This window comes from Lissotriton vulgaris, chromosome 11 (genome assembly GCF_964263255.1).
Source record: "Lissotriton vulgaris chromosome 11, aLisVul1.2, whole genome shotgun sequence".
Taxonomy (NCBI): domain Eukaryota; kingdom Metazoa; phylum Chordata; class Amphibia; order Caudata; family Salamandridae; genus Lissotriton; species Lissotriton vulgaris.
In genome coordinates, this window is record NC_141699.1 from 1,090,153,844 (window position 1) to 1,090,166,851 (window position 13,008).

General features: G+C 43.9%; 1 protein-coding gene across 1 annotated transcript in view; it reads right to left on the reverse strand.

Annotated features, from left to right (window-relative positions):
* The window catches only part of LOC147684201 (uncharacterized), a 522,357-nt gene that overhangs the window by 14,631 nt on the left and 494,718 nt on the right, over positions 1–13,008 (reverse strand). The gene's annotated exons all lie outside the window — the stretch shown is intronic.

Sequence of the window (13,008 nt, forward strand, 5' to 3'; positions counted from 1 at the left end):
TACGAAGTAACTGAGGCATTTTAAATCTTTATTGTGGACCCGCTTGAAGTGCCGGGCGACCGGGTAAGTAGGGTCACTGTGCAATATAGCCCGTAAATGCTGAAGTACTCTGGCGTGCACCTGGAGCTTGGTGCTGCCCACGTATCTGAGTCCACAGGTGCACGCCAGGACATACACAGCAAAATCTGTTTTACAGTTGTAGTTGCCATTGATGGTTTTGGCAACTGGGCTAAATGGGGTGTGGTAGTGAGTGGTGGAAATTCCAAATTTACAGGCCCTACAGCTTGAGCATTTAAAGAAACCTCTGGAAGGACGTAGCCATGGCACTTTGGTTTTCAGTTCAGGAGCTGCTCTGTCCACATAGTTGCCCGTAGTTTTAGCTCGTCTATAAGTTATGGTAGGGGTGGAGGGTAACCTGGTGTTTAGAATATGGTCACTCATTATTATCGGCCAATGTTTATTAAGGATAGACCTGATTTTTCTTTCTTCCCTACTGTAAGTAGTAATGAGACGAGGGCACTCGGGTTGGAATTCCACTTCTAAAGGGCGTTCTATTGTAGGTACAGAGTCAGAAAAGAGGCTCTCCCTAGACCTAGAGAGGGATTTAGTCACTGCAGCATTCAATATCTGCTCGGAATAACCCCTAGCTCTCAATCTATGTAGTAGTTCCTCCAAGCAGGTATCGAAATCAGATGGAGAGCTGCAGATCCTCTTTAACCTGAGAATTTCCCCATAAGGGATTCCAGAGATAGTGTGCCTAGGGTGCATACTGGTTGCATGCAGGGTAGCATTGCCTGCAGTCTGTTTTCTGTGGAGGGTAGTATTAAGGATTCTGTTGGCTTCATATACCTCAACATCCAAAAATTGGATGCGGTTTTTGTGTAAATGAGCAGTGAAATTCAAATTGAATGAGTTGTCATTTATGTCATGGATAAATGCCAACGCTTCCTCACTGCTGCCCTTCCAAATGATGAAGACATCATCGATGTACCTCAGGTAGCATTTAACGTGGCCCTCCATCCAGGTTTTGTGGCGGACCCTGAGGACCTGCTCCTCCCACCAGCCAACGTGCAAGCACGCATAGCTGGGAGAGAAGCAGGCCCCCATCGCTACGCCTCTCAGTTGCCTATAAATCTCCTTACCGAAGGAGAAGAAATTGTTATAAAGGCACCATTCAATAAGGCCCATTATGACCTTATTGTGCTCGTAAAATTGGATGGGTCTACTAGCAAGGTAATGTTGAACAGCAGATAAACCTTTTCCGTGATCAATGCTGGTGTACAGCGATTCAACATCAAGTGTTAACAGCCACATATCATCTTCCCATGCAATTGTGGATATTTTGGAAAGAAAATCACTGGTGTCACGAGTGAAACTGGGGAGCTGTTTGACAAAGTCCTGAAGAAAGAAGTCTACATATTCCCCAACTTTTTCCCCTGCACTGCCGATGGCGGATACAATTGGCCTGCCTGGTATTGGTTGCACGGCCTTGTGGACCTTCGGAATAAGATAAAGAGAAGGCAAGATAGGAAAATTGACATACATATATTTATATTCTTCAGGAGATATCAGGCCTTCTCTCTTCCATTGGCTGAGGAATTTATGTAGCTTGGATGTTGCTCGTTCATATTCCAAGTGTGTACTTTTCGCATAGCAGATAGGGTCTTCAAGTTGGCGCTTGGCTTCCACAATATAATCTTTTTTTGGCCAAATAACTAGATTGCCCCCCTTATCTGACTTTTTGATCACTATATCTGGATTACTGTTCAATTTCTTCATCAATTTGTCATAGGCAATTTTGGTATATGTCTCCTTTTTCCATCGTTTGTTGTTGATGGTAGTATACAATGTATATATGTGCAGAAACTCCAAGTTGCCACCTCCAATCTGCGAGAACTGGCGAAGCAGGAGACAGACCACAAGCTTCAGGAACTGATTTTTTTATTTGCAGGTTTTTCTCGTACAACCGACCATGACGCGTTTCGGGCCTTGCAGCCCTTGTTCACAAATGTATATATATATATATATATATTTTTTTTTTTCATTTCATGAGACTTCGCTAAGTACGAATTCATACAGTTTTAATATCATTATGTTCTTTAGTTTAATATTATTACCTCGGCAGAATATAGCGTTATTAAAAACTAAAAGCATCAATGCCTAGAGATGAAATGTTTATAAAACATGAAGGCAGTCAGCTACGATTTATAAGTTTACCAAATTTAGGTTTGCAAGGTGGCCCATTGTTGTGAACTTTTAAACAGTCTTTTTTGCACAATTGTAAACCAAACACATTTTTCACAACACAATTTTTCCACTTAAAAATGCATTATTGCAGAAAATAGTTCTATAATTAAAAGTTTTGCAGATGTTTTTTCTGACAATCATAATTTTTACAAGCTTAACTGATGCTCTGACTAGAAATTGGAATCGCTGTCACCATTTACTTCCCCAGAGTGCTGCTTGAGGAGAAAAAGCCCAGCCTCTGCTGCAGGCTTTGATGAATATGAGAGAGTTGTCTTTGGATTGAATGTCCACCCATCAAGGTTGACTCTGCATCTTGAGGACATAGTGATACATAGAAGGTGGCTTAGTGAACATGTTACTTACCTTCAGTAACACATTCTCTGGGAGAAACAATATCTATCTGCAGATTCCTTACCTTTGAATTCCCCAGGCATCAGAAAGGCTCCAGAAAATTTCGCATGAGCAGTACCACTGCGCACTGTTACGCTAGCATTGTAAAAGTAGCTTACCTACGGTAACGCTATATCTGGTAGCGACACAGTCTAGCTGCAGATTCCTTAACTTTGAATTCTCTCCAGGTGACAGTCTGGATCTGGACATTTTTCAGCAGTACCTCTGCACGTCGGGGAACGGCGTCATACGGCTCCGCTGCGACGTCGTCTCCGAATATGATGTCAGTGGGGCTATTTAAGACCCCTATGGGGCGCGGACGACAGTTTGTTCTATGAAACAGTCCACATCAGAATGCGGAGCCAATAAAGAAACTGGTGTGGAAACAGTGTGCCAAAAAAGATCAAAAATCTCTGAAACATTACTAAAGAAAATACAACAAATGGTATATTAATACCAGACATGGATTTTAAAGAACTCCCCTGAAACAAAACCACAAACACAGGTCTACATGAAAGTCTACGCTCTGATGAATAACCCTTATAAGAGGGAAAAGACTATGCTCTCTATAAACCATTCTGCAATGTTAATAAAAGGCATGGCAAAAGCCAATGAAACCTACAACAACAACAGGTTGCGTGTTAAATCACAGAACATGATATATTGACAATAGCAATGTACAGGCATGAAGATACCAAAAAGACTTTTATAGAAGGGACAAAGAAATTAATACTACTCACTGGTGTGTCATCCAGAGGAAAGAGAAAACACACCCCACTCTACCAACTAAAGATATTAGGAGGTGGATGTTATTGCAATATCTATACAAAAGCTAAGTGGCCAGGTCAAGTGGTTTGTTTAGTCACAAAATAGATTAAATAGATTGATATAGAGATCAGTGATATAAAAACCCATCACTGAAAGGGTATAACCCTTACCTCAAAGGTCATTCGCTAAATGAGGAGGATGGGCAGGCCGTTAAGGAATCTGCAGCTAGACTGTGTCCCTACCAGATATAGCATTACCAAAGGTAAGTAACTTTTTCATCTGATAGAGACATCTAGCATCAGATTCCTTAACTCTGAATTACATACTATAGCCATACCCCACTGGAGGAGGGTCTGCAAACTAATCCCACAAAAGTTCTCAAGGAGAACTAGGTGGTCAACAAAAGACTGACCAAAAGCATGTGGGAAAAACAAAAGCTTGGCTCTTAATGGAACCTTTGACTTCTTTCATGGTGCATATAATAAAAGCAATTGTACAGGCCTGAGAAAATTGGTCCTTGAAAAGAAAGAGTTAACAAGCATTAAGAGTCTTCTGGCAGAAGACAGACAGGACCCCTTTACCTTAAAAAGGGGAAAGAAGACTGGATGACCAAAAGGGTCAAATGCATGATAAGAAGACACATAATCTGTGCTGTTTCTGACAAGAAACATAAAAAGAGATGGTCTACTGGAAGCCTAGTAAGACTTTCAGAACCCATTTCCCAAAGCAAATATGAATAACACCCCTTTGTCATGATTAATATAGTGTGGACAATTTGAAGCATCCCCAATCATTCGATGACACAAAAGATGCACATATAGACATTAATATATGTATAGACATACATATAGACTCCTTTGAAGAAACACAACTTGCAACATCCTGTCCCTGCCCTAAATGGCAAGAGTACACAAAGCATGAGTATCTAGAGCATCAATGCCTTGAACATATACAGAAGGCTATCATCAGATACTCCTATTGGCCCATCCCTTCACGGAATTCTCCCAGCCAATGAATACTGCAAGAACGCTAGGGACATATAAAACTTGCCCACTACGGTATCAAAGTTCGAAAGAGGGAACATAACTTTGAGTCTCACAAAGCTCCGAATACCAGGGCAAGCAAAAAGGAACCTTCTGTTCCTTTCTTTCTTTTTTTTTTAAAGAGAAAAAAATACATTTAAAAAGAAAACAAGATGATGTAGCAAAAAGGGGCACACATAAAGTGCTGTTCAAATAGAAGTACAGCCTTGTCAACAACAGGCACATATGATACAACACCTATGATACATGACAATATGCGAAACCCAGCAACCCGTAGTAATATGTATGATCCATATATTATCATACATAACATCCCTAAAATGAGAGATTTGGTAAAGACGTCACCCCCTCAAGAAAAGGGGGGGGGGGTGCAGTCTGTCAATTTGCAAAGAAGAAAAAACATCAATGAAAACTCACAAAGTGTGAAATGCTGAAAGAAAAATAACTTGACCTCCAGAAGTAGGGGAATGTAGATCAGACAGAACTACATATATATCAAGATCATGAACTAGAAAGGTAAATGTTCGAATTTATGAAAACTTGGGGCAAGGTGGTCCAAACAAACAAGTTTCTTAGCTTCGGTAACAATATATCTGTAATAGACTTATATTAGTTATAGATTCCTTACCTTAGAATTACTCCCAGGCGTCAGACTGGATCCGGAGAATTTTTTCTCAGCAGTACCGATGCGCGTCGGTAGGTGGCGTCGGTCAACCCTGCGTTCGTCGTCAGCGTCAGGATCGCATCTCAGGGCTACTGACGCAGCAATCTTTCGAACCCAGCGACTCCGCGGTGTCCAGCCCACATCGAATGATGAACTTCGCTGCGTCTCTAACCTCTGAGATTGCACGGAGTGTGTGACCCGGGCCTTCTCCAGACACTGTGGCAACACCTGTGAAACCGTGTCCCACACAGAGTGGGGGTAATGGCCCAAGAGACATGCGGTGTTCACCGACCGCAGTCCTAAGCTGATGGAAGAAAACATCTCCTTCAAAAGATGATCCAGCTTCTTGGATTCCCTATCTGGGGAGCAGTAAGGAAAGCGCCTTTGGATGTCGAATCTCGGACTACCAAGCTCTCAGGGGTAGGGTGTTGGGAGCGGATAATGGGGTTGCCTTGAGCTGGGGGGTGGTGTCGGGAAATCATCCTATCCACAGAACCCCCTGTGCTGGGCTTGGACCAAGTGCCCATAAGGATGTCTGTGAAGGCCTCATTGAATGGCAGCAGGGGCTCCAAAGAGGCCGCTGCAGGCTGAAGCAACTCAGTCAGGAGGTTAGTCCTGACTGCCACCATGGGAAACTCAAGGCCCAGGGCCTAAGCCGCCCTACGCAACAACACAGCGTAAGAGGCTTCCTCCTCCATGGCCACCGTAGCATACCAAGATCTGGGGAGGCATACAGACCACTGGCATACCCCAACTCCTCTCTCTGGTCAAGCCCTTCAAGCTAGTCTGCCAAAGGGTCAACAGACCCCTCCTAGTCCTCCTCTGGCTGCCACTCAGGACAAAAGGGAACGCCAGGGTAGAACAGTGGTACAAAAGTAGCGGTGAACACCGGATCAGGTGTCAGTCAGGTTCCTCATCCAAGTCGTTGGGGAGGATGGTGTCGACGCCAGCCCGGGACACAAACAGCGTCGGAGGCGTTGTCAATGGAGTCGGTGCCGTAGGAGGTGTTGTGTCACTATCCACAATGTTCCTCCGGAGCAGTACTCTCAAGAGGCCCTCTTTCTGGCAGTTCCGACTCCGATAAGGATTACACAGAGTATCAGAATGGCCAGATGAGGGGAAGGGAAAATAGGGAGGGTACTGGGGGAGGGAGACCTACAAAGAAGATGGACAAGGTTAAACTTAAACTACTAATATCCTTTGCTACATTATAATTATTATAGAAACTGCTGTGCTTTCAAATTACCTGCGAGGAAGAAGAAATCCGTGATGCATTAAATATAGTCTCTATGAGTTTTCTTGTAGATAATACTGATATTCTCAATCAAGTTCTGGTTGAATTATTTCACTGTACTTGTTCAATATCTAATGCACTTAATTCTGTTGAATAAAGTTTTGATTGAAATAACTTTACTGTACTGTTTGTTTGACAGAAGTGTTTCCTCTATTATGAACTAAAACAATGTTTGAGAGTTCACTTTCAATTATCACTCTTCAAGTTTCATTATCATTCTTCAAAGATTTACTTTATAATGAGCGCATGCCAATGATCGCTTTATCACTGAATCGCAATATTTCAAAGTGAAGTTTTCCTTGTTCAATGTTATCACCAAATCAGGTTTTCAAGTTAGCTCTTCACTTATATCCTGATTACAATTCTTCAAAGCAAAAGGAAAAGTTAGTTTTCATCTTAAGAATCAAAATAAAAAGCCTACCTGCTCCTTGGACATGAAACTGACTAAGTGCAGGCAAAACGATAACAACACTGTCTGCAGGTAGAGACAGCTCCGATACATATGTCCCAAACTCTTACCGAGGACAGCGGAAAACTTGGCTTCCAGAACCAGCGCTGGAACCTCAGTTATACCAGCAACCTACAGGGAATAATCAGTGTCTGGGAGAAGGGGTGTGGCCTGTTTTATAGGAAAACGGCGACTGGCGTCCTTTCTTGTGGAACGGTCCAAAAGAAATAAATGACAGGGATAGCTCCGCAAGCAACAGTGATTCAGACGGAGTGCATCATCCAATTCCATGCTACAGGTCTTTTTAACCTCTAGACGAGTGCGTTATACTCTAGACTGGTTCGCACAAGACTAGAACTGGATGCTTTATTTTTAGTCCATTAAGCATACCATTGCCTGTTTATTCACAGCCTGGTTTCAGTGCCATTATGTAGACCACTGCATGTTTCCACACAGCGTGGTCTCAGTATCTTTGACATCCTGCAGCTTCTCAGGGAAATCATTGGGTTGGTTCGTTTAGACTGCACATTACTAGAACCATGACAGTCGTACCCTTCAAAAACAGTTCAACCACTTTATTTTGGTGCTGAATGGTGAGTTTTGTTTTGTGGAAATTCTTAAGCAAACAAGGTGCATGGATGGCTTCTTTAGGTTCCCAGGAATCTTCTTCTGGACCATAGCCATTCCATGATAACAAATACCATACTTTTCAGTTTTTTCTTTTACTGCCCAGGATTGTTTGTATTTCATATTCTTTTTGATCTCTGATTATATATGGGACAGGTTTAGGTTTAATTCTGGCTCTTGCTGGTTTTAGCAGTTACGTGTGAAACAGGCGATGGATTTTCATGGTTTGGGGTATTTTTAATTTAAAGGATACTGGGTTAATTTGTGATTTTATTTCAAATGACCCGATGAATCGTGGATGGAATTTCCATCTTTTTTTTAAACGTATATTTTGAGTAGATAACCAGACCTTGTCTCCAGGTTGATAATTGGGACCTGGTATTCTTTTCTTATCTGCAAAATGTTTATAAGTAGTCTTTGCTTTTATTACATTGGCACGTAATTGCTGTAGCAAATTTGACATGTTTTGTACTTGTGTTTGTACCTGCGGTAATGGAGATTCCAATTGTGATGTCAATAATGGTGTGAAATGAGGATGGAAACCATGATTTGCATAAAACGAAAACATTTTAGTAGAAGAATTAATATGATTACTATACCCAAATTCTGCTTCCCATAATAGAGTAACCCAAGATCCGTGATTGAGTGCTAAATAGCAATGCAAATATTGTTTAAACTGTTGGTTCACTCTTTCAGTTTGTCCATTCAATTCTGGGTGAAAATTGGTTGACAAATTTCTTCGTATTTTTAATACCATATTCTGGAGGTAAATTGAGAACCACGGTCTGATGTGATGGTCCTGGGTATCCCATGGCGTCGTACTACATGTTGACATATAAGATTTATAAGTTCAGAGCTGGTTGGTAAATTTGGGCAAGCAATAAAATGGGCCATCTTAGAGAGGCGATCTACAACAACAGAATTGTGTTTTTTCCTTGATCCTTTGGTAGATCTGTGTAGTCAGTGGAGGCGGGTGCGTGGGTGCTGGCGAGGTCGGCGATGGAGTTGCTGAAGAGGGGCCGCAGTCCGGGAGCTCTGTAGACGAGTGTTCCTCTGAGGGTGGTGTTGGGGTTGGTGTGGATCCGGAAGTGCAGGTGTTCGGCGGTGTTGAGGGTGTCGTCTGCGTGGGTGGCAACCTTGCGGGCAGACTTGTGGACAATGGCAATTCCTCCTCCAGTTCCGTTGGTGCGGTCTCTGCGGGAGATCTTGTAGCCGTCTGGGATGGCTATGGCGATGTCAGGTGCCGGGGATTCATTCCACCAGGTCTCAGTCAGGAAGGCAACATCTGGGGCGAAGGTGTCAAGCAGGTCCCAGAGCTCGACGGCATGTTTTCGTGTGGACCGGGTGTTGAGGAGTATGCAGCGGAGGCGGTTGGGTCCGGTTCTTGGGGGTTTGGTGGTCCTGTTGCATGAGAAGTTGCAGGTGTGGCAGGAGAAGGGTTCGTGGGTGCGTTTGGGGACGGCTTGAAAGTAGCTGTGGTCTCATGCCAACGGTTCGCCCCCTGCGCGCGGCCGCGCAGCGGCCGCCATATAAGGCGGCGAGGGAGGAGCAGCTGGGTGGTGGAAGCGGGCTGGCAAGGGGGCTTGGCGGCAGGGGGCAGCGGCAGGAAGGGGAGGTACAGAAAACCAAAAGGGGAGGAGAGGGGACGCGCTGGACTGGGCTGGGCGGGAAAATAATAAAAGACGGTGCACAAGTTACAAAGAATGCGGAGTATGAGGGGAAAATACAGCACAATAAGTAAATAAGTACAAACCAGTATGAAGCGGCAATCAGCGGCAGAAGGACACAGCAGGCGAAAACACACGTTTGGCTCGGTGGCGGGCTGAGGATCAGGTGGAGCTGTTTGGCAGCGGGGGGTGTGACCTGGCCAGCAAGCAGGATCAGGGGTCACTCCTCTGTCAAGTGGCGGCTGCCATATAAGGCGGGGAGGAGCAGCTGGGAGGCGGGAGCGTGGCGGCGAGGGGGCGTGGCCGCAGGGTCCAGTGGGGTACAGAAAACCAAAAGGAGAGAAGGGGGGACGCGCTGGGCTGGGCGGTAAAATAAGAAAAGACGGTGCACAAGTTACAAAGGATGCGGAGTATATGGGGAAAATACAGCACAATAAGTACAAACCAGTATCAAGCGGCGATCAGTGGCAGAAGGGCACAGCGGGCGCGATTATGCGTTCGGCTCGGTGGTGGGCTGAGGATCTGGTGGAGCTGTTTGGCAGCGGGGGTGATCTGGCCTGAAAGGTATGATATGTGATGTCTGCATGCCCGTTTTTTGTGCAGGTGGCGGTGAGTCGTCACAGGAATAGGAAGCTAAAGGTGTCAGTAAAATCTACCGTATGTACCAGAAGGCTTTAGAAAAGATGCAAAAAGGGGAAAAGGACGATAACCCCAGTACAGAACCCAGGGAATGAATGTTCGAGTGCAAGTGGCCAGCCAGCCACACCAGAACCTCTCTGAGCCTCAACAGGCTATGACTAGAGAATTTAAAAAATAAGCGGGTTAACAGCCAGGCCAGCAAGATACTTATCCTATTGGCCTCCATGAAAACACGTGTGAAAAAGCTGATAGCTCCACCCCCAACCTTTTACACTTTACCCATGCAATGTATCACTAGTATTACAAAAGCATGTGCACTTCTGTAGGCTTATAAAACAGTGACCTGGATTCACCAATGAGGATGGGAAGAAATTGTGATCCAGAACACTGAAATAATGTCAGAAATAAATTAAAAGCACTCAAAATTAAAGTAGAACCTGACCAATGGCCACTTTTTCTAATTTGGCACGAGGAGGCCAACAAATGCCATCAAGAGTTACAGATGTGATACATTCAAGAAACTCAAATACCAAACACCCATCTGAAGAACCTCTATCGCTCTGCTGCCTCATAATCAGTTTGCCCAAATGACATCTGAAGGGAAACATTAGTGTCTTGAGTTTCCCCATGCCGCAGGTGCTACCTCAGTGCCTTTTTATGGTCTCATTCTCAAGGGGCCAGCTAACATGGTGTTTATCTTTTACAGAGTTCCTACCTGTCTGCTATTATGCACTCAAGAAGGATACACACACATCCTTTCTTTCCGGAAGAACTACTCTAGTTCAATGTGTAGATGATTTGTTGGTTGCATCTAACTCATTGGAGCAATCAAAAACTGACTTGCTGTATATCTTTGCAGCACTGGCTACGAAATTCCAGACGGGTACTTGAGAAAAACTTATAATTCTAACTTCCCCATGCTTGCTGTCTAGGTCATGACATCTCCTCATGGGATAGGCATCTGTCTGCTAACCACATTAAAGCTATCTGTAATCTGCCCAGAACAGTCATTGTCTCTCAGGCATGTATGCATTTGTGAATAGCAGATCTTTGTAGCTGACAAGACATTGAGATATGTGAATAATGTTAAACCCTTCCATGATCATGTAAACATGGGTGCCCCAGAAGCCTTTCATTGAACCTAGGAGGCGGAACAGGCTATTGTTACAATGAAAAAACACATGTTCTTCTCCACCAGTCTTACAGCTATCTAATTATGATTCACCATTCACTTTTAACTGCCATCTAAGGAATGGGTTAGCATCAGGGGTGTCGATATTCTGTTCTAAACCCCGCCTTCTTGCTGACCACTTCTCAGGATAGAGAGCCATATGACTGCCTCATCATAACTACCCATTTGGGTGAGGTCCACATTGATCTCTCTGTGCATTCATAGCTAATTGTGATCTTATGTATTATGGTGATGGATCATAGCTCAAAAATGAATGAGGCTGACAAGTGGCCAGTTATGACATATATACAAAGCTGTCGAAAGCTGCTACATACCTCAAGTACACTTCAATTGTATCTATACCCCTGAAAGATTGTTACTCTATTTACTAACACAAAATATGCTTTTAGAGTGGTCCATTATTTTGGGCTCCTCTGGATGCAACAGAGTTTCCTCACTCTGGCAGGATCCACTTATTACAAATGGGACCTCTCTTATAGGGATATGTGGTGCTCCATCCAACCCTGTGAGTTCAAATACACCACACATTAGTCCTCCCAAGATGACGTCTGTTGGCAAAGTACTTCTGCTGATCTAACTGCCAAAACGGCAGCTTTGTCCCCAAGTTAACTCATTTATTCCAACTCTAAAAAATGTGTCTGAATTACAGGAATCTGCCTCTAAGGTGAAGAAACAGACTTGATGAAACAGATCTGTAAAGGGGTTCCAGGTGGAGTGTGGTGGGATAGCACCTGGAGAGTGGATGCCCCAGAATTCTACTTCCACAACCTTGCTTGACTACACCATGGCCCAATGTCAGCAGAGATGGCATGTCCAAGCTGCTTTATCAGTCTGTCTGATTGAAGCCAGTCATAACATGCAACCAGGGCGCCTGATCCACATGCGACTCCATCAGCAGAAATCCCACATCTAGCCTACTGGTGTGGCCTCTTCCAAGCCCAGTTCACCACAAACACCCCTGGAATGAAACCATTGAAGCCAATGTTTCCAGCCCTGCAGTTCACTCTGCACCATTGAGCCAAGGCCCTCCTACGCATCCTCCTCCTGTGAATAACCCCAGATCATCAGCTTGGGAAGGTGTTTCTGTTGCCAACTTCCCTCAACCCAGCCCAGACCAAGATGCATCCCCTCCTGCTTCCCATAGACCCAACCTCCAGCCTATGTAGTTCGTAGCCTCCAAGCCACTCCCTTACTTGATGAGCCTGGCCAGCCTTCTTTGCTACAAAGCTTATTGATTGTCTCTCGCCAAAGAAACACAGTAGATAACAGTGTGAAGTACACACTGGAAATAACAATTTGGCACAACATATCTGATGTTATTTTTTCCTGCAATGAGCACTTCCCTCACTTCTCACTATTTTCAAGTTTTGTAATTTTTACATAATATATAGATTGTGTTATATTTGTCAAAGTGTGTGTCTTTTGTACAGACTTCACATTTGTACAGACTACAGAAAGCCCTTCAAGGTGGAACAATTAGTTACTATTGTCTTGTATATATTACGTTTATTATATATCCTCTTGTCTTTCGCCCTGTCCTTTAGTACAGAAACTCCCAAAAAGGCACGCTAACAGTTTCTGGTGGATGCCTGTGGCATTTTTTAAGTGTTCAGGGTACGCAATAATGGATCAACAACAGGCTTCACCCTCCTCCTAAAATCTGACAACAGAGTGCATCAAATTCTGAGCTCAGGTGCTCCTAGCATGACATCAAAAAAACCACCAGGACATTTCACGCACATTATCATCTACCAGATGGCAATGCTGGTTTTACTGAGGTTGTTAAAGACAGCTGGACCTCAGAGGAAGGGGGAGTCACTTGAGGCTATATGCACCATGGACATCCTTTTTAAGGTGAGGATTGCCACACATCTGCCCTGGCCCGCCCCTCACCCCGACATGGAATTAAAGGTTTACCTATGCCATGTATTTGAACAGAAAGTGTAACTTTGACATAAAAACTATAATTTCAAATAATCAATTTTGAGCCTGATTTTGCACCAGCCAACGTAAAACATAAAACCATTAC